Source organism: Pogona vitticeps, chromosome 3 (assembly GCF_051106095.1).
Source record: "Pogona vitticeps strain Pit_001003342236 chromosome 3, PviZW2.1, whole genome shotgun sequence".
In the NCBI taxonomy this organism is placed as follows: domain Eukaryota; kingdom Metazoa; phylum Chordata; class Lepidosauria; order Squamata; family Agamidae; genus Pogona; species Pogona vitticeps.
In genome coordinates this window covers 201,249,798-201,272,497 of record NC_135785.1, presented here as the reverse complement: position 1 = coordinate 201,272,497, position 22,700 = coordinate 201,249,798, and positions in this window count along the sequence as shown.

The following is a 22,700-nucleotide window of genomic DNA, read 5'->3' as shown; positions in this document are numbered from 1 at the left end:
TTTCAACAGGTTTATTGATTACAAGTTGTTTTAAGACTCCTGTCAACCTAGCAGTTTGAAAGCATACAAATGCAAGTAGATAAATAGGTACCACCACGGTGGGAAGGTAACGGCATTCCATGTCTAGTCGCACTGGCCATGTGGCCATGGAAACTGTCTATGGGCAAAATGCTGGCTCTACGGCTTGGAAACGGGGATGAGCAACGCCCCCTAGAGTCGGACACGACTGGACCAAATGTCATGGGGAACCTTTACCTTTACCTTAGGACTAGATCTTAAGCACATTCTTAAAGTTACACAAAGCTTCAGTATTTTACTGAATTATCTTTAGTTCCCCCAGATCTGGGTTCAGAAGCCCTGTCACTAAGCTTTTCCACAGAAGCTCTAGCAGGTCGCCCACTTCTTTACCACAGACCTCTGACTAAAAGGTACCCACGACTCCAGAAAATTCACTTTTAAACTTTGGCTTTACTGGATTATTTCATATTCCCCTGCTGGAAACCATTTGTGACATTTATCCTGTGGCCCCTGTTTGTTTCACCAAACAAAGAGCTCATGAAGGTATCTCAACACGCCCGTACTTAACTTTTAAACAGAAACAGGTTTATTGATTACAAGTTGTTTTAGGACTAGTTCTTAAGCACATTCTTAAAGTTACACAAAGCTTCAGTATTTTACTTTAACCTCTTCTATCTTAATTAATACAGGTCACACTCTGACTAATCACTCCCTAAACCGTCTCTCTGCCTCAAACCCCCAAACTCCTGCTCCTCCAAAACTGTCTCGGACTGAACTTCCTAGACTCTGACTCACCCCTCTCTTCTAGTTTCTCTGGCTCCGCCTCCCAACTGCTCTCATTGGTACATGCAAATAATCTCCTACCTGAGCCAAAGCAGGGTGATCGCTACACTGGCACATTGTTGTTGTTGTTGTTGTTAAACGCCAGGCACAGTAAACATTATAAAAACATTGACTGGTATATAACAGATACAAGTTTTAACCAAAAACCTAAGTATCTTTCTCTACGTGATGTTCCCACGGGTTTTTGGAGACTGGTAAGTTTTTGTTTGGTGGTTTTTTGGGGTGTTTTTTTTTTTGCATAAAGACCAGTGCACTAACTTTGACACTCTATCATGTCTAACTTTGTAATCTGTTTATGCAATCTTTGAACATTCACAGATGAGGTGTGGCAGAGTTTCATCTTTTTCTTGGCAAAGTCAACATTTAGCACAAATTCTTTGGATCTTAGCTTTCATCACGTTGGTTTGGAGTGCTTGTTCTTATGCAGCAAGGATCAAGCCTTCAGGTTTTTTCCTTCAGTTTTAGCCATGCCCATGCTGAATTATGATCATGCTTTCCATCAATATTTCTCAGGTGTTGTCTACGTAGTGGTTTATTTTTTCCAGTTGTTTAATTTATTTTCAAATTGTTGTTTCTCATATTGAGCCTTTATTTGTGATGTTTTCAAAATACTCTCAATTTTCACTGCCTTAAGTCATTTTGCTCTGCTTGTACTGATATAATCATTTAGGTCTGCCTTCTCAGCTGAGACCTGCCTGGCTTCGGAGATCCTTCAGCATAGCTCTCAAGTTCATTGAAACACGCAAGCCACTCTGCCTCAACAAGGCCTGTGCCCAGGGAAGGGATGATGATGATGATGATGATGATGATGATGATGATGATGATGATGATGATGATGATGATGATGAAATATACACACCTCTTTTTAAATCCAAAACCTAGAATTCATATATATTCCTCAAACTTTAGTGTATACTTCTTTCTGGTCGAAACAGTAGAATCAAGAGCTGTGAAGCAAATTCAAAATTCACCAATTGTTGTTGGCATCAAAGATTATATTTTCAGTATGCTTGTACAGTAAATAGCTGAGACCATATTCCTGTTTTCTGTTACAACTCTAATCACTGTCAATGTGGATGACAGAGTGATGAGTTTCCAGGGAGTGGGTGTAAAATTTCCTCACATCTTGCCTGCAAGTTTTATTATTGGTGATAAATAGGGAGTGAGTTAAGCCTACAGGGAGGAATAAAGAACATAAGCGGGCTTGCCACGTTGTCTCATGTTCATAAACTGATGAATGAAAGCCAAAAGCTAACTGACAACATGATAGCCATGACTACGAAGTGGCTCAAGTTCTCAGTTCTCAATTCTTTCAGCTCTCTGGAAGAAGAGGAGGAGGAGAAGGATTAGCCACAGATAAATTTAAAATGTGGAGGCAAAGCCTTGGGACTATTCCAATACATTTGGAAGATTGCTCATGTTGGTACATACCATTCTGTTTCATACATTATTAAAGTTTCTCTGAGGAGCTAACTTGCTGTTGCTTCTGTGATTACTCTTTCCTAATGAACCAAATAAATAAATAAATAAATAAATAAATAAATAAATAAATAAATAAATAAATAAATAAATAAATAAATAAATAAATAAATAAATAATAAACTCTAGATTTATAGCTGGATGTGGTCAGCCCTTCCATCTTCCCTTCTTTTGACTAAAATTGCAGTTGGACTACCACTTGAGAATATAATCTGGAATGCTTTCTTTTTAAAATACATTTTCAAGATTTCTGTATTTAAGGCAACTTGAAAACTGAGGGGCTGGTGTAGAACACTACAGATCAGTTGATCAGCGATAGAGTGCTCTTTTTTCCTTTTCCCTGTATCACACTCCATAACATCTTGCCCTGTGATTGGTCATTGGCATCATGCACCCATATTTAAACCACACAATGTAATGCTTGCACTCATGGGGTGGTATATAAACCAACTGACTGACTGACTAACTAAAATGTTTATAAACTTGGCCCTTCTTTGATGGTAACCACAGTTCTAGCATCACCAGTGATGTCACTGACAGAACTTCTGCCTCTGTTACAAGGGGGATCCATTATTGTAACTTTTGGGGGAGATGAATTTGGGGGAAGCTGTTGCTATAGAGGAAACAACTATAACTGCACTTCTTGAGAATGCCAATATCCTTGCCCCATTGAGCCTGTCAGCTCACAACCAGAGTGTGTCATTTCTGCTTTGCCACTTATGTTTTGTTAAAACATGGGAGTGTTGCATGCTAACTAGAAGACTTCATGGTTTTGTTGCTTTGTTTTATAAGGAGCCTCATGGCACAGTGGTTATACTGCACTACTGCAGTCAAACCTCTGCTTGCAATTTGAGTTCAATCCTGACAGGTAGCTGGCTCAAGGTTAAGCCAGCCTTCCAGCCTTCCAAGATTGATAAATTGAGCACTCAGTGGGGGGTATTCCCTGGAATAAAATCATGCATAGGCAATCAGTTTGGGACAGTGGGGTGGATCCTCTCCCATGTGAGTTACACAGCCAAAATCTATTTCAATAGTGGTTTGGGCTCTCAGTAAGGCAAAAAATTGTGTGCAGAGGAGAGACTGAGAAATGTAGACTATGCCAACACAAAATAAGTGTATCAGTTCAACAGATTCTCAGTTAGACATGCTTGAATAATTTGTTCTTTCTGAATCACAGGATGTAATGACTTGATCTTCAGCTTCTGGACATATATGTGTGTCAGAACATTTGGAAATGTCAGTTATGAGAGAAAATACATAAAGCCAGTGATTCCTAATTTCTTCCTTCACATGGACCACTAACTTGTCACTGAGAGCTTTTGTTGGCAGTTACATAAACAAGTCGTTTAAAACATTTTTGACAGAGGCCACCACTTCCTCCCTCCCTCCCTCCCTCTCTCTCTCAAGGGTATTAAAAATGCATTCATTTCTAATAATTTATTATGATCACTCACAAACATGTTTGCTTGCTTGCGTTATTTATAAACCACCTTTTTCTCCATAGGGGATTCAAGGCAGCGCAAAACAATTAAATCTATACATTAGCTACAGAGCTTAACATGCTGTCAAAAATGTATAATAAAAAACTATTATTTATCAGTATTATAACCACAATTAAAAACAAGTTTAAAATATTTTTAGAAATTCTCTAGATTTAATAAAAAATATCATTCCTGAATCCCCCATTTATTGAGTAATAGTTTGCCTGAAAAGGAAGATCTTTGTTTGATTATGGAAGACCAAAAGGGAGGGAGCCCACCTAGTTTCATGGAGAAGCACATTCCAAAGCCTGGAAGCAGTCACTAAACTAATGTGTATGAAACAAAGTGAGGGGTTATTATTGTGACTTTTTCCTGCTTTGTCCCTGAAGCTGCTTCATTTCTTTCACTCCCACAGGTAAATTATGGTTCCACTGATCAATTATTGTCATCCCCTGTGGTCCACCAGCAGTACCTCTATTGACCCCTAGTGGGCTACAGACCACGGGTTAAGAACTACTACATTGAGCATAGCAAATATTATGTCCCCCGCCCCCCAGAAGCATTCTACAACATGTAATTACATACTATTTTTATGTGGATTGATAAATGCAGAAACAAGCAGAAATGCAGCAAATATATGAATGAATGCATCCACAACTGGCATAAAATTGGAAGAGCCCATCTCTATTCTCAGTTGAAATTGCAAGCAAGACAATTTTCAGGAGCAAAACACCTCATCTTATTACAAGCAGACAGACAAACAGATAAATACAACATACAATGAGGTTTTATTTATTAAATTTAACAACACAAGCCAGATAGTACCAAAAGTAAATGTTATCTACTACTAACAACGTACCAGATAAATTTTATGAATTTCAGAGTAAACAAAAATCATTCTAGGTCCATTTGTAACTTTCAGATTTCCTACATCACTGTTTTTGAGAAGTTATTGCAATAGCCAGCTCATGATAATTGGTTTAATTGACTCCTCTGCTAACTGCTTGTCTTTCAGCATGCTAAAGTTAGTTGGCTTTAATTGATCTTAATTATGTACACATTACCTAGAACTGTATAATCTGTGTGAATGATAGCTAGAGCTTGAATGACTAAGTTGAGGAATTTAGATCACTATAGACAAATTCAGATTGAAATCTGAATTAAATAAAGTGTGTATCTTAATTTTAAGTAGAACACAGCAATCATTTCTATAAATAATAGCACAGTGAAGAGGAGGAGCTGATGACTGGTAGTTAAATCCCAGTAATTACGGGTGACACTAACATTGTTTGCTATGCTTAAGACTGGTGTTTGGGACTGACATCTTGGATGACCTATTCATCAAGAAGCTTTGGTCTACTTTGCCAAACATGTGGAATACAAACAACTGGGACATTTTCCATTACCATCATAACTGAAATTAGAATTGAGTGTCATTTCAGGATTTTATAAAAGGTGGGTTGTGTCTTTGATTGACTCTTTATACATATATTATTTTATTTTATTTTTTACATAAAGGGTGACATAGGAACATGGGGGTTAAGGTTTGTGAGGGAAGGGGATTTGTGAGGGAGAGGGGAAATCATAGCATACTAATATCCAATCTATACCTATTGCCATATCAAATCCAAAATCATTCTATTTACTCTTTTCTGCCTTGTGTATAAGGTTCTCATTTCACTATATATATTCAGCTACTACCTGTTAATTCAGTCCATTTATAAAATAAGTCCCATCTTTCTATTGCCCTTTGCAAGGATCGGTCCTTCATAACTTCCGATAAGATGTCCATTTCGGCTATTTCCCGTATCTTTTCCATCAGATCTTCTTGTTCCGGCACCGCCGTACTTTTCCAATTTCTAGCATACATAATTCTGGCTGCTGTAATAATATATATAACTATATGTTCCTTTGACCTATCTATGTTATCGGGTATCATGCTTAATAGAAGCAATTCTGGGGTTAGTGGTACTTTACAAAGCAGTCTTTGATTGACTCTTGAGGATATTTTTCTTACAGCAGTATTGTTATCTAAACAAATGCTAAAATGGAAAGAGGATCATTATACAAAGCCAAGGGTTCATTTATTGAATATTCCATCTTCTGAGAGTTCTGCAAACAATATGCAAAAACATATGCCACCAAATTTAAATTGTAGAGTAAGTTCAGCTTCAACTTTTAACCAATCCGATAGGGAGTTAGCAACTTGGTATTAGGTCTCCTTTAGTGTTGAGGTCTCTAGCCTGCCCAAAGGGAGTGAAGATTGGACTAAATTGGATAAATCTACATGAGCACAAGAATGTGTTGATCATTTATAGTGTTCCTTCATCTAGCTTGCTCAGCAACACTGGTTGGCTGAGGCAAAAATGGCAAGACAGCATCCCATTCCACAAGTAAATGTAATGATAGGGGCAGCAAATATTTGGGAATTAGGAGATTGAGACAGATAAAAATTACTACTCGCCCTTTATATTTCTGTAACAGGAAAATCTATCTGGAAGAACATTAAGAGGTGCCAGCAAATAATGAAATAAAGTAATACAGCACCAAACTCATCAACTTTATGGACACTATCCCCCTAGATGATAGCTAAAGTTGAGGAAAAGTTTTCTGCACCTCTCTCTAGTTCCTGAATATATAACTAGAAGAGGCTAGGCTAAATCTATGGTGAGCAAAAACAACATATGCCAAATGGATGAATAACACTATTGAAGTAGCCTGCTTCTGGTCAAAAACAGTCTAATCATTTTAAATTTATTTGAACTTTATATTTCATATATGTGTATAATTTTAAATTGTGCAAAACTGCAACACAAATAAAGACCTATCTATCTATCTATCTATCTATCTATCTATCTATCTATCTATCTATCTATCTATCTATCTATCTATCTATCTATCTATCTATCTATCTATCTATCTATCTATCTATCGTCTGTCTCTCTGTCTCTCTGTCTCTCTATTTTTCTCCCAAACAGAGGCTCAACATGCCTTACAAATGACTAGAAAACAAAAACAATTACAATAAAACTAAACATATCAATATTTTGTAAAAAAATCCATTTATTAACAGTTCAAAGCTGGTTAACATCACAACAAAACCATAAAGGTATACTCTACTCCCTACTAAACCTCAATTCTCACAAGGGTCTCCAAAGGCCTGTTTAAAAATGACAGTTTTTTCCTGCCAGCTGAAGGACCCTAAGGAGGAGGTCAACTTCACCTTCCTTGGCAAAGAGTTCAAATGCCTGGGAACAGCCACTGAATATCCCCTCTCTTGTGTCCTCGCTAAACCTGCCTGGTGAGGGTGGTGGCCTCTCATTGAAGATCTCAAATGCCAGGGAGGATTATGTGGGAAGATACAGTCCTTCACTGGAAAAAGAAATACATATGAAACCAAACTCTACCGCATATTACATAGTCTCTATGATTGTTTTAATACTTGCCGCATATACAAACTTTGCCTGGAAAAACCAATTTAGTATTGCCATGAGTCAGATATTACTGACAGTTTTGGGGATTAGCAATTTCTGACAAGACTATTTGTTTCTCACACGTTCACTTATGACATTCAGAGCACTCCACACTGTATTTTCTTGGCTCTTTCTTAAATATAGACCAGCTACTGTATAGTTAAGAAAACAGCCTCTTCCTTTTTACAACGTCCAGTAGATAGTTGCCTTTTATTTTTTCACCAATCCATAATGTGGGATACTTTTCCCCACAGTGACAGATCTCCTTCTGATCTCTTGAGCAAGATTGACAGAGACCACTATTGCTAGAACTTGCTATTCCTGGTAGCAATTTTTGCAATTACAGGGGTGTATTTTTAAGCCACCCATATAGTAATCTTTTGGACTACTCTGCCAAAATTTGGCAGCTCCTACATCCTAAAACACAGTCTCTCACATGGGCCTACATAACAGCTAAAATATAAAGTAAAATAGTATGATCAGTTATTATTTCTGTGTTACAGATTTTTCACAGACCTTTCTTTTTTACCATATAATGAAAAAAGACTGTTCTTTGTTCATAGGTAGTATTTATTGTACCTCTATGCAGCCTTTCATCCCAGAAGGACTCCTGAAGCAGTTTGAATATGAACATAAAATATAATTAAGTCTCAACTGAGTGTTTCCATCTTCTCTCAACACATAGCTCTGAATAGACCTTCAGCTGCTGCAGAACCCCATTTTTTGTTAGGTAAGGTAGCTTTCTCTTCTAATCTCTTTCATCACATCTCACCACCTTGACGACTGGCTGCCAAGGAGGTGAAAATCTCTGTTTCATTCATCCAAATGCCACCTACCTTTTTTTCCCATTCTTACTGGGTTGCAGGACATTATTTCTTTCCTCACTGCATTGAAATTTGCACATATTTTGCACACTTTCCCTGCTGGTCACATTTATTTGCACATTGTCCTTATCTTTCCTTATATTTTTATGCATGCTACCTTTATTCCTGTTTTCTCTACTGACTACATTGCATTTATATGTATTTTTCAGTTACCCACATTTTAGTCATTCACATTTTAAAATACATATATAGTTTTGTGTGTGTTATTCCTCCAGAATACCTAGCAAGTGTCATTAACATGCACATTCTTGAGGCAAGATGCATTTCTTCTCTCACCGAGTCTCAGAAAGGACAAAAACACAACTTTTGCCAAGACTTGAGAAGCCAACAAAATTATTTTCAATTTTTATTGGCAACTAAAGCTTTTCAGATGAGGTAGAACATTTCTTGGTAGTGTGGTACCCAAGTTTTTCCTACTATAACTACCAATAGAGTAACCAGGTTAAAAAAAGGGGGGGAGTCAGGGTTCTGCATATTTAACAAAGGACATACAAGTTACACTCCTACACCTGCTGAAGTGCCTTCTTCTGTATCACCATGAAAAGGTCAGAAACACTCTCCTTCGTGGTGTCTCTCTCTTTTGTCTGTGTTTTGCATGTCTACTGGGAAAGGAATGAGATGTAGAGATGCAACAGGCTCTTCTCTGTGTGTGCAATGTGTATTCCATATCATGTGATTCTCCTAGAGGCATTTTACATAAGTGACATTAATCATTCAAGGGAAGAGTTGTTATGGCATATTTGTAAAGCAAAGTTGAATAGGAAAAATTGTTTAAAATTCCTTGTAGCAATGAGGTTTAATTACTTTGTTCTAAGTATGGTCAGTATGCTTGTTCCAGATTAAGAGGTTGGCCTAAATATACTAACCCATAAACAGTGGCCAACTGCGTACTTATGGAATGCTCACTTAGAGCACACCCTAAGATTTATTTCCATGCTCCAGATAACCCATAATATTTACTTAATGCTGTCTCGGGACTATTGCAAACTGCAGGTTTTGAGGCTTTCCCAACATACCATGAAATTACTCTCTTCATGCTATTTCTTTGATCTGCATCTAAACCAAAAATGATTCTGAAGGACTCAAAGGCATTCTAATTACTTTGAGATGTTTCAGTTGCTACTAATAAAAATGGCTTTATGATTCTTTTGGGATTCAGGCTGGATATTGTTTTTTAAAATATGTTTTTGCCCAGTGTGCATTATTTACACAATGTGTGTCTGGTTCATATGGTAAGAAATGAAAATGAGTGAAGTGTATCTGAGTTACCTGTATGGCAATACTACATACAGTATTGACAAAAGCAGATGATGAAGGACAGCCAAACTGGCAAACAAAGTTCTTAGCATAGTAAAAAGACAATGAATCTTCTGAAACTCACTTGTTTTGATGATCTTAAATAAATTCTTTTCATCTCAGCCTTTTAAAAAAATTCTGTGCACCTTCATCAGCTGCATAGACAGCAAAGGGATGACTGTCTATTCTGTGTGAAAATCAACAAAAAAACTGATGATATGAACAATGATGTCACCATAGATCTAGAAATCCAGGTTTGGGGGAAATTATGGGGGTGAGGGTTGACTCTGAGCAGCTGGAAGAGGACACAGCCAGTGAGAGTTCAGTATCTCTTCAGCTGCTTGCCATTTCTCTTCCATTCCCACTGCCTTCTCTAGTCCTGATTTACAACAGAGAGGCAGAGGGAGGGGACCCCTAAGAGACCTGGGATGTCACTTATGATATATCATCATGTGCCCATTATTGATGGTCTCCATGCAAAGTACTTTGGGGCATTTGATGCCTGAGGAATTCTAAGAGTGTTGAACACAAGGGAGGGATTACAGAGGGAACAATGCTTGGAAGAGTTGCTTTTTGTGGATGGTAAGTCCCAGAATACCACAGGCACCAGGGACAGAGGCCCCGCTAGTTGGACAGTTTTAACTGTTATAGTTGATAAAATGCATTTCCTAGGCTCTGGGTAGGATTGGTATTCCAAATTTTTATACGGTAAACACTTCTGAAAACTGAGCAATATTTCCTAAGTATTGCACCTATTTTTGTGGGACCGTGATCTGTCCTGTTACTACTATGTGATCAATAATATAAAACCTGTTTCCTTTTCCATGGTTCTTTGTGCATACACATAGTTCACTGGAAGCTAGTGACTCACCTTGCATTGTTATGTCTTGCCAAAACCTAAGTCATTGTGATGACTAAAACAATATATTACACCTAGACAATGCAATTTACTCACAGTATGTTTGAAACCTCTGATAGAAGGTAATTAACACACCTGTCCTTCTCAAAGGTACAGAGAGTAGGGGGGGGAGAACAACCACTGATTGGATTTGGCAGTGCACAAGATGGAGCAGGATGTGTTAATTAATGTTTGCTTTTTAAAGTTTTTCTTTAAAACTTTAAAGAACTTTTGAGCTTTGAGGGACATGGTGGCACTGTGGGTTAAACCGGAGAAGCCTCTATGCTGCAAGGTAAGAAGACCAGCCATCGTGAGATCGAATCCACGCAACGGAGTAAGCTCCCGTTGCTTCTCCCAGCTCCTGCCAACCTAGCTATTCGAAAGCATGTAAAAATGTGAGTAGATAAATAGGTACCACCTCGGTGGGAAGGTAATGGCGTTCCGTGTCTAGTGACACTGGCCACGTGACCACATAAGATTGTCTAAGGACAAAACGCTGGCTCTATGGCTTGGAAATGGGGATGAGCACCGCGCCCTAGAGTTGGACACGACTGGACTAAATGTCAAGGTGAACCTTTACCTTACCTTTAAAGTTTTTCATTCAATCCTTTCTTTAAGGCAATCTTCCCTCACCTGCCCCCTCCTCAGATGAATTGAAGTACATCTCTCATTCTTCCCAGCCAAGCATGATGACAGAGGATGACAGAAGCTACATAGGGAGGTATTAGTAGGATAGTCTATTTTGGACTGTGGAAAGCTGCTTTCAGGCAGCTTCGAGGCATATGAAAATAATGCCAGGATACATATAAGCAAACAGTTTTTTATTGAAATAGCTGTCAATTTATATCATGAAAAAAAGAAGAAACGATCACACCTGCATTGATTTAGCCCCTAGAGGACTTCACATCTGTTCTTCTGAATGTGCAGAGGTTGAGCTAAAATATCTCATCTGAAATGGACCATCACGCCATATTCACAACTGGACCATCGAAAGAGTGCTGGCTCACCTGGTCATGCTGATCATAAGTTGGAGGAGGCAAGAAAAATAGGGCGGTAGGTGTGTGAATATATGGTAAACAGCATATAGAGGTCTCTGTCCTTCAAAGATCTGCAGATGACATGAGCATTACTGTTCATGCATGTTCCCCACTTACACAGGCACAGATACGTATGCAGCAAGGAAAATCCAGTCCAAGATAAATCATACCCTAATGGATGCAGGCAAGAGGCTTGGGTTTCATTAGTCACAGATGTGTATCTGTTGGAGGGATATACTATCTCTTCACTATCTGCCTTTTCACAATTATTACACAAGGATAAGTGTGTGTGTGTGTGCGCGCACGCACACGCATGTGCGTGCATGTGTGCATGCCTGCGCGTGCACATAGACACATACATGGGCATGCATTCATTCACATACATATACAGCTTGGGGAAGTTTCTTCTTTTCTACTCTTTTTTTAAAAAAAACTATGGCCAGTGACTGTGGGATTCAGGGAGCTGTAGTCTAAATGTAACTTTTCAAAACTCTGCACACATATAGATATGCATGCACACATGAATATAGGCACACACAATTGGGAGCAGCAGTATAATGACTCTGGATGGCTATATATCAAAAAAAGGTCAAGGGAGCAGTCCCTTAAATAGGAACTGTAATGGTGGCGTAAGTGTTACCCAGTTTAATTCAAAGAACGGAGGTTTGCAAATTGTACACCATGTGATAAGAATATTAAATTTACCCCTTCTTTCCCAGCACAAGTGCTGTACAGTTTTGCAAGGGAAATCATTGCAAAATCAAAAACCATAGTAAATCCATACCACTTTTTAAAAACGTTAGCTTTCCTTTTAACTTGCCAACTTTACTCAGTGCTGTCAGAGTACACAGTGATCTTTTTTCGAACTTCCCTAAAAATCTTTCGACATGTTCCTTTCCCAATCCTGCAAAGGGTAAACTTAGTTTAACAACAAGTTTCCAAAAGTTTACATGGCCTCTCACAAGATACTACTTTAGTGCAGAAATCCCTGCATCCATTTGTTGGAACTGCACATCCAGTTCTTAGACCAATACACAGACCCCTTCCGACTGCAGAATGCAATCCAATCCCCCCTGCCTTTTCCCCTGAGGAAAGGCTCATTTAGGCCTGTGCATCAGAGTGGCATCTTCAGCTAATCTCTCAGTCTAGTACTGAAGTCTACATATGTTTGCTTTCACATCTTCAATGTTTTCTTTCAGACGATAAAAGCTAGTAACTTAATTCAAAACGATCCAGATGAGATTCGGATAACCAAAACAAACATCATCATCACCATCATCATCATGCACTGTCAATTCAATTCTGACTTTCGGTGACCCTTTTCAGGGTTTTCCAGTTAGAGAATACTCAGCAGTGGTTTATCATTCTCTTTTTCTGGCAGCATCCTGGGGCCGTGCAGGTGGCCCAAGACTGGCTCTATTCACAAGAGGCAGAGTAGGCAATCAAACTCCCATTCTCTGGCTCCACAACCAGATACCTAAACCACTGAGCCTTCCAGCCAGCTAGACTAGACATGAGGTGCCTCAAACTAGAGATGATTATATCTCTCAAAATCTTTTACTTTGGCTAAAAACAGCTGATAGGTGAAGATGGAATTTTTGTCCAAACTATAATATCCCGACTTCTTTTGTTTGCTTTTTAAACCTCAAAACATGGCAGTTAGTTAGAAAGGGAAAAGCCTAACAAACATATTATGTTCACTCTAAAAGGGAACACTGAGGTTGAAACCTAACAGACTGTTGAAGCCCGACTACACTGCACCCACTCTTGTTTTAAAGGAAATGTTTAAACATATAGACCAACTCACTCAGGATTCCTGAGGGCACTTTTATTTATTAGTGGTGCCGTAGCATGTAACTAACATAATCCTATAGGCAAACTATTTTGAACATAACAGGTGATGTCAAAATAGTTGAAAGAAGTACCTGCTTGAGGTAACAAGATAGAATTGTAAAAAAAAAAAAAATAAACAGTGATCTGAGTTGCAGATGAGTGTAATATACATTAACCTGCAACATGGCAGGTGTGGTGTTCCGAATCTATGGGTCTGTTTTGACACTGTTCAGTTGAAGCACTTTTTGATACCTACATTGGAAGAGGACAGAAGGTTATGGGGTCAGGTAGGGCTTATGGGCAGAAAACTGAGTTGATGTAGTTGGCCTTCTCCAGCATAAATATAAAAAATCTGCAGAATCTATATCAAATCTTTTTCTTAGAGGTACTGTATATCTGAAGAAGACAGTGTACAATACAGTAGCTTTGATACCCATAATATGTTATACATCATTTTTGAAGTAATTTGGAAAAATGGATTGAACAATATGACAAAAATGTAACTTGCAGAGACTCACTGGGAGGGGCATCAGTGAAGCCCCTCTCCCTTGAGCAGATATATCAATGCTTGCATCTAGTTCAAGTAAACTGATTCATATACAGTACTGTATTTTCAAATCAAATTTTTGTAGACAAGTACAAATAAAACAGATGGCTGTTAAAACATTTACAAATCTGGATTTATTGCCTTTGTATATGACTGAAAATCCCAAGGAATTCCTATCTAGATTGTATAATCTCTTTCTTAACATAGCAATAACCAATATTAAAGGAATTAAAACAACCTGAGAATAAGACACTGGAAGCCCTTTAAGATTTGGATCAAAATCAGGTCATCAAAACACTGCTAATCTATCAACTCAAATTCATTAAAATTACTACACATGTAGCATAGATTTCAGATTTCTATGATTATTGATTCAGGATCAAGTTTATATTGTAGATTTAGGGCATACATTGACTTATTTGGTGGGATTCCCTAATTCAATTTACTTTGGAACCTAAGAATTCAAGTTCTCTAATATTTTTAAAAAGTCAATAATAAAAGGTGGTAGCTTGTGTTTATTAAGCCTTTTAAAGATAGATTGCTTTTTATAGAAATACGTACTTGCTTCGATTCTGTTATAGCAGCTTATCTTATAATGGCCCATGGTTGAAAAAAAATAGTCATTATCACTCATTTTCTATCTGGTAAAAACAAACAAAACAAAACTGGTTTATGACTGCTGTGGACAAACTGTCTTATAGTATTTTAGTGGAAAGAGTCAAATGAGATGCATTTTATTTAAGCTGGCATCTATTTATATGATAAATTAATGATGAAAGTAGAAATACACTGAATCTAGAAAATTATAGACTAGAGTGGCTGAGTTAATGAACACAAATTGGTATACTCAAGATATTGTTTAAATGGCAGGGAGGTTGTAAGAATTTAGTTCCACTCCATTCTTAATTGTTGTATTATTAGCTCTGTTGGTATATGAGGGCTGGGAAAGGATGGATTTATTTTTCAAGTGATAAGATATTTAAAAACTTAATGAATATATATATATATTAAATTGAAAGAAGTCCTGGCCCAGTGCAGTAAGACATTGCATTGTTAATAGGTCAGTAAAAGCAGAACAGTTAGCACTGAATGCTTGGTATAAACTGGTAGTAAGAAATAAATTGAATTGAATTGAAATGTGAATACATTTAAAACAAAACCAATGTTCAGTTGTTTTAGCAAAAGCCTTGGGAATTTATTTATTTATTTATTTATTTATTTATTTATTTATTTATTTATTTATTTATTTATTTATTTATTTATTCAATTTTTACCCCGCCCCTCTAGAGAACATCTACTTGGGGCGGCTAACACCCATTTTATTCTAATTGAATATGCTAGAGCAAGTGATTTTGATTTATGCTGCTTCTCATTGCACATAATAATACACTTTCAAAGCACTTGCTTCCAGTGATATAATATCAGGACCAGAATCCTACTGGATAGGTATGCCACCATAAGTGCATGGCATAAATCACAGGGGTGAATTACTGTTAGTAAATAAGTTGCTGCTTGTAACCCACTTGTCACACATCAATTCACATGACTAGCACATGATGACTTGTTAACTACTGGCAAGTTGCCAAGGCAATTTATGCCACTGTACTTATGCTGACGTAACTAACCAAAAGGATTCTAAATACTTTTTTAAATAATATGTCACAAAAAGACATTATAGAGGAAATCAACAGAAATACATACTCAATGTTTATTTGTAAGCATGATGTTGGGGACATGCTTACAGAGAACCACAGATTCAAGCACAGTACCTTTCATTCTAAGAATATCCTACTCAAAGTACTTCAATAAGGTCCAGGTTAAACAATCCAGGAAACCACCTCAGTAGTACTGACATATTGCTAAGTGCTAGACTCCTGAAAGACCAAGATAATACTAAAAAGAGAAGCCACTTCTTGTTCCTTCCCTGCCATGGATACTGAGATGCCGATATGTGAGGAGGGAAGACAATTTGACACAGAGAAAGGAATAAAGGAAAAAAATGTTAAGCTTTTTAGACATCTTAGAGTGCTGGCAGTAGACTTTGGCTGTATGTTAAGAAATGAGCTGAAGTTATATTTCTATTTATCCCAGCCTACATATTTATAAATAAATTAAAAATATACAAAATGCCAATGTGTCTGCAGTGACCTCTTTCCAAAGGAAAATAAGCAGACCAAGCAATACACTGCTGGAACTTCTCCCCTCCCAGAATGAATAACCCAAGTAATTTTTGATATAAAATACTGCAGTCTTTTTTAATATGCTACAAAACCACTTTACAATGGAAATCTACTCTGTGAATGAGTCAATTCTCACTGCACTTATGATTACAGTAAATGATGATGCAACAACACTAGGTTAGCCTCTCCTCTACTAGCACCCATTGAGAATTCTACTATTTTAAAGTCTTTCTTTCTTTCTTTCTTTCTTTCTTTCTTTCTTTCTTTCTTTCTTTCTTTCTTTCTTTCCTCATTACAGAATCATCTTCACAATGTTGCTAAATATGCATAGATTTTCTCTAAACATTTAGTAACACTTTCAAAATGATTCTGTAATATAGTTTGTTTTTTAAAGAATTTCCAGGGATTTCCCTCAATTGATTTTACAACAATATTTATGGAGTTACTGTTGTTCAGTGGCATGCCCAGTGCATTTCAGCAGTATACAGTAGTGCAAAAATACAAGCTAAAATACACAAATGGAAAAAGCTCTTTTGAACATGGAACAACAAAGCCATGCCCAGACCATGGCAAGAATATGTAAATAACTAACTCCATTTCTTTTTTAAAAAAATTCCTGTTTCCTTAAAATTATAATGAAGCAAGCACTGGGAACTATGGTTCCTGAGTATGTTGATTCACAAAATCAATACATATAGGTGAATATAATTGACCCAACTTACAACTCCATAAATACTTCCTGGAAAAAAGTAGCATTTATCAAATCATCATTTCGGGGGTGGGGGTGGAGAGAGAATGGGTGGATATGTTTAAACATTTTTTCCAAGAACACCACATAAGAGAGAGAAAGAAAAGGGGGGGGGGAGGAAAAAAAGAGGGAGGGAGAGAAACAGAGAGAAATAATTGGCAAAGAACAAAGAACTCCCATTTTGCCATCTTATCCTTTTTCTGACAGCTGCTTCCTCAATATAAAGGGCGGTATAATTGTTCTCATCAGTCTTATAATTAAAATCACTATCCAGCTGACATACAATTTGCAAAGGCTTCCCTTATGAATTTAACAGATGTTGCCTTATTAGATCAAGACTCCACTGCATTAAAAAGTGCTATCATCCTAATCAGTACTTTTGTGTGCTAGTGTTAATGTTTGTTGTCATAATCTTCTTGATTGTACACACTAGAGAACTGGAATCAGATATCAGGTCTCAAGGGTCTTACCCATACTATAAGTTCAAAGAGGATCTCTACCATGTTAGTGTATCTTTTCCTTGTGCATAGTCCTTCAAATCCCCTTTCAAAAGCAATACCATAACATTCAGCTCACATGCCCTTGGGAGATAGAAAGCAGGGGCAATAGCCTCCTTGCATCCAGACTTTTGCAAGAAAAATGTGCCCTGGAGTGAAAACTGACTGCTGTTGTTTTTTAAGTGTCTCAGTATAATCCTGACCTACAAAAAGACATTGTCTAAGCCACAAACAGAAAGTTGTCACCAGAAATAACATACTTGGGAAACAAGCTGGGTCAGACTGGGATGCACACCTACAAACAATAAGAATAACAGCATTGTCCCTGTGCTACTTCACAGCAAGATATGCTAGTACCACATGGTACAAATCAGCACATGCCAAACAAGATGATGTAGCTTTTAATGAATCTTGCAGGATTATTACTGGCTCTGAAACCTACCTCCACTGGGAAAGTCATTTGGCTGGCATTGCCCCTTCAGAAGTAAACCAAGAAGTGCTCGCAAATAATGAACAAAATAAAGCATTATACCACCAAACCCATCCACTTCATGGGCACCATTTAGACAGCAGTTAAAACTGAGGAAATATTTTCTGCATGCAACTCAAGCTCTAAATATTAAACCAGAAGAAGCTAGGCTAAACCTATGGAGAACAAAAACAACATATCTTACTGAATAGATGAATATAGAAGAGTGCCTCTCACCAGGACAAGACTCTAGCTGAACCATCTGGAAGTCACTTGATAAACTTTGAAGCAAAGCAGGAAAAATCAGAGAATAATCAAGTAAAATGGGGCTACTTGGATACAGAACAAATTTTCTGAGAATGGAGAAAATGCAGCATTTATGTCCATGCAATTTATGCTCCACAATGTGTACTAAAGAAGATATAGCAAATGGCTGTGATAACACTATTGAAGTAGCCTGCTTTTGATTTAAAAAAAGTCTAATCATCTTAACATTTTAATTTGTTTTTAATTTTGGCTATATTTCAGATACACTCATAATTTTAAATTGTGCAACACTCTAAAATGAATAGAGAGAGAGAAATACCCATAACTTTAGCCTCACCCTTGAATACAAATAAAATCTAAAGATAACATCTAGAACATCAGTGTGTGTGTGAGTGTGGGTGTGTCAGAGAGAGAGAGAGAGAGAGAGAGAGGCAGAGAACTATGTGCATGGGGGCTGGATTAGGAAGTAGAGTGGAACTGTGGAAGAGGGCATACCATCAATTTCTCCACACACTGTTCCACATATGGTCCTTGATATTCCAGTCTGGGGACAATTCAGCCTGTTACAAAAAAAATGGTTCCCATAAGGAATGGCAAGAATCTCAGCCAACTTCCTCATTCTCATCAACCTTGACTGTCTCTAGAAGATGGGACACCTCAAAGAGAAATTTTAAATCCTGTGAGATTCCATATCTCCAGCCGAGAACTTGACAAAGGCTCTTTTCCCGCTTCAGGAACTCTGAAATTCGTATAAAGTATCTCTAGTGAAGAAATTGACTGGAAAAAAATAATGCAGACAAAATCCCTAGCTGAGTTGTAAAAGGGGATAGAAACTAATGTTTTGATCCAACTGGGTTGTGCTAAAGGCATGATAAATGTATGCATGCAACAGACTAGAGGCACTCTTAAAAGTACAGGTGCTCAATAAATGAGATTGAGAAGAATATGGAGAAATGGCAACCACGGGATGAGAATAGGACAGGTGGAAACACTAGCCACTCAGCTATGTCATGTTCACTATATGTATAGAATGTACGAAAGTTCATATACAAACAAACAAACAAAAAAACACACAAGAGTGCCTGAAGCACAACCAAACAATGATAGTTTGAGGAGCCCTCTGTTTGGAAGCAGCCTTCGCCTAAAGCCAGAGCCAGTGAGCTTCAAGTTGCGCAAGCCCCCTCTTCACGTGCTGTGCCCTGGTGACAAAGTGTGGAAGGACGTTATCTCACTTATCATCTGTGATGTCATGAATGTGATCCAATAGGTTCTGTCACCCTTGTGCAACCATTCCCCAGACAAACTACAGAAGCAACAGGAAGATTCTAATATTGTTTGCAATCACTCAAGTGGTAGAGAGTTTAATTAATTTATTTACTGAACTCCTCTGTCCAGTGAAACTCAGGAGGTTCCATCTAATTTAGTTACATTGCAACAAATTGTGTACATGTGATGTTATTATATTGTTACATTATGCTACTTTTCATTGTATTTTTGTGTTATAGTCACATCTGGATACTGTATATCTGCTGGTCAGTGACCGTAGTAAAGCTCATTCATTCATTCACTCACTCAAGTTTATTAGCAGCATTCTGTGCCTGGGACTATCAGTATGGGTTCCCCACAGCAGTGCAATGGAATATTTTGACTAAAGTGACAAAATTAAAGGTTTCTGCATATGTTACAATACAACCTGTGGGATAATATTCAATTAATTAATTATAGAACCTGCAAAAATGCCAAGGAAGATGGAAAACCTTTGATTTAACCATTTAGATCAGGGGTCTCAAACATGCGGCCTGGGGGCCATCTGTGGCCCCCAGATGATAGTTTGTGGCCCTCGCCTTACCTGCCTCCCCCCAAAGTGCCCACACATCCTCTGATATCAAGAGTAAAAAAAAGCCTTGCCTCGCTCGCCAGCTCTCTCCCATGACAGCACCTCTTGCACCCTCCATCCAGAACTGCAGCCTGCCAGACGGCCCACCTGTCTGTTGGCTAAGGAAACTCCTGGGCGGCTTCCTCGGGCTCTTGCTCCGCTTGGCGGGAAATCTGATGCGGCCCAGCCTCACCCAGCCTCTGTCTCTAGCAGCCCCCAGGTAAATTGAGTTTAAAATCCCTGATTTAGATCTTACACACACATCCTTTACCTAACTGCTTGGGATCCTATATATCCCCTTACCTTTCCCATTGTATATCCCTTCCAAACCGCTGGCTCACACACTGATCTATCAATGTGAGAAACCAGGCATTTCATTGTAGCAAGACATATTTTAGTCTACTTTAGCTTTTCAGTTGTCATGCCAATATTGAAGAGGCCATGCCCAGTTAATGAACACCAGAACAAGTAATTCAACTTTCAAAGCATTAATTATCTGAACATTACATATTGATACCAACAAAATATTTCTCTTTATGTGCAGAAGGTGGAAGTAAAAACCAAAATAAATCCATGGCTCTTTTAATGTTCTTCTCTTTCTGCTTTTTCCTTGTTTGCTTTACTTCTCACCTCCCCTTTTTATTGTAACAGCACGATCCCCTTCTCCGCCTTCAATAACAGCTACCAAATATTAAACTAAAAAGCAAGAGAATGGTTAAGATTACAGTCCTCTGCATTTGCAGTATATTACATCCTCTATAGTCATATTATCAGCTCCTCTTCTGTCATAAAGGGCAAAGCTTAATTTTTAAAAATGACCATTAAATGTTTTATGTTGCCAGCAGCTGGGTGGGGTTAGCACAACACCTATAAAAATAAGATTTGTGATAATATAATGAGAGTTGATATTCGTCTGGGAACCATTTGGTATATTAAGGAGGAAGTCAAATTGAAATAAACCCTTTGGCCCTTGAGAAAGAACTGGTGGGTTTTTTATTGCAACAGGATGGCTGCAATACTCCTACTCATTAACTGTATCACTATATTTATAACTGTTTAACTACACATCTTATTTTAGTTTCCTCTGTATCCCTAAGAGGAGTTTAAAATCTTCACTGTGGGAATATTTCTTCATTATGAATGAAGTTAGGAGCAATCTTACACAAGCATTCATACAACCTGGAAGTCAGAAGCAATTCAGCATTAAATTAAAATGAACAGTAATAAAAATCTAGGAACATAAGCCAAAGACCTATAAAGAACCTGTGCAGTGATTTTATCTCTCCAGATAGTTGTTCTTTCCATGTGCATCCAATCTCACAACCAGAGCATGGCCAGTAACATGAAGGAGAACCTGCATGTGCTGGGTGATGTACCTCTCTCAGCAGTGTGCATACATTATTGTTGTTCATTGTGCTCTGTCCCCTTGAGGCAGGCATATCACTCCACCTAACAGGAGGACTGGCCCTGCTGCATCCAAGATGAGAAGCAACAAGCCCCTGAATACAGTCACCAAGGAACAAGAGAGGCAAATATTTATTGCAACACCCCTGAAGGTCAGAGATAGTTAGACTTGTTGCCTGCAAAACCTTTTTTTAAAAATTTTTGGATTAGAACCTTGAGGTCCAGCAGCTCAAGCCAGACACAAAAGAGTACCTTAGTAAGACAGGCAGTAGCTGCCTGGGTAGCTCAGTTGAACTTTAAAAATCTGGCTGAGAATTCAGAGGTTGGGAGTTCAGGGTGCCTCCGGAGAAGAAGAGCCAGCCTGTGTGACCTCAGGCGAGCTGCACAGAAGAAGGTTGCCCCCAGAAGAAGGCAATGGTCAACCACTTTTGAGTATTCTCTACCTCGGAAAAGAGTCACAAAAAATCAGAATTGACTTGGTGGCACATGGTTATATTATTGAGATGAGCAGTGTCTTAGTAAGCAGGTTCACCTCAGGAACTGAAGTCCGGTATTAGAAGTGGTGCTTATGCATTAACCTTCTCCTACACATATCTGTTCTGCCTCCACCTGTCGGTTTCAGCATTGTAGGGAGAATGGGTGTCTATTGTGTTGCTGGCGTCACTGTAGAACCAGGGAGGAGCGGAACCCCTCACTAATCCGGCTACAAATCACACAGAGCAGGTTCCGACCGACTTCCTGACGGGCAACGGCCAGAGCAATCTTAGCAGCCACGGGGTGATGCTAAAGTAAGTAGGCCTTCCTCGGGCCCCGGCACGGCTGCTCTGCCGGTATTCAGCACTGGCTGCGAAGCTTCAGAGGTGCTGAAAGCAGTCGCCTCCTCAGGCAAGAGAAAAGAGGGCGCCGCGGAAGGACGCAGGTAGTCACCCCTTCCTCCTGCCTCGCGTTGTGAAGGTCGGAGGTTTCCCTGAGGCAGCCGGCGAGGCGCGGCGAGACACAACGTCCCTCCCCTCCCCTCCCCTCCCGTGGCTCCTTCCCTCGCCGGCTGAAGGGAAGGGGAGGCACCAAGGCAACCACGGCAGCTGTTTCGAGGGGCGGCTCTTCCTGCTCTCGGCGCGGGGAGAGCGGTGGGTGGACCGGCAGGAGGCGAGGCTGCGCCTGGGCTGGGCTCCTCCTCTCCTCTCTCCTCCCTCTTCGTCCCGTCAAGAACCAGGCGTGCCCAACGCGGGCTCTCGCCAGGCATTCACTCAGGGCCGCCCACAGAAGCGGCGGGAAGGCACGGCAGGCTCCGGCACAAAACTCGGTCGCTCGCGCTCTGGGGATCCGCGGGAGCTCTTCGCCCTTTTTTCTACCCCCGTCTCCCTCACCGGCTGCTGGTCGGGTCGCGGTCGGAGGAGCCGCCTTGGGATAACGCCGCTGTCGTCGTTGGCGCTGAGGGCTGTGCTTGTTTTGTTTGTTTGCGCCTTCGAC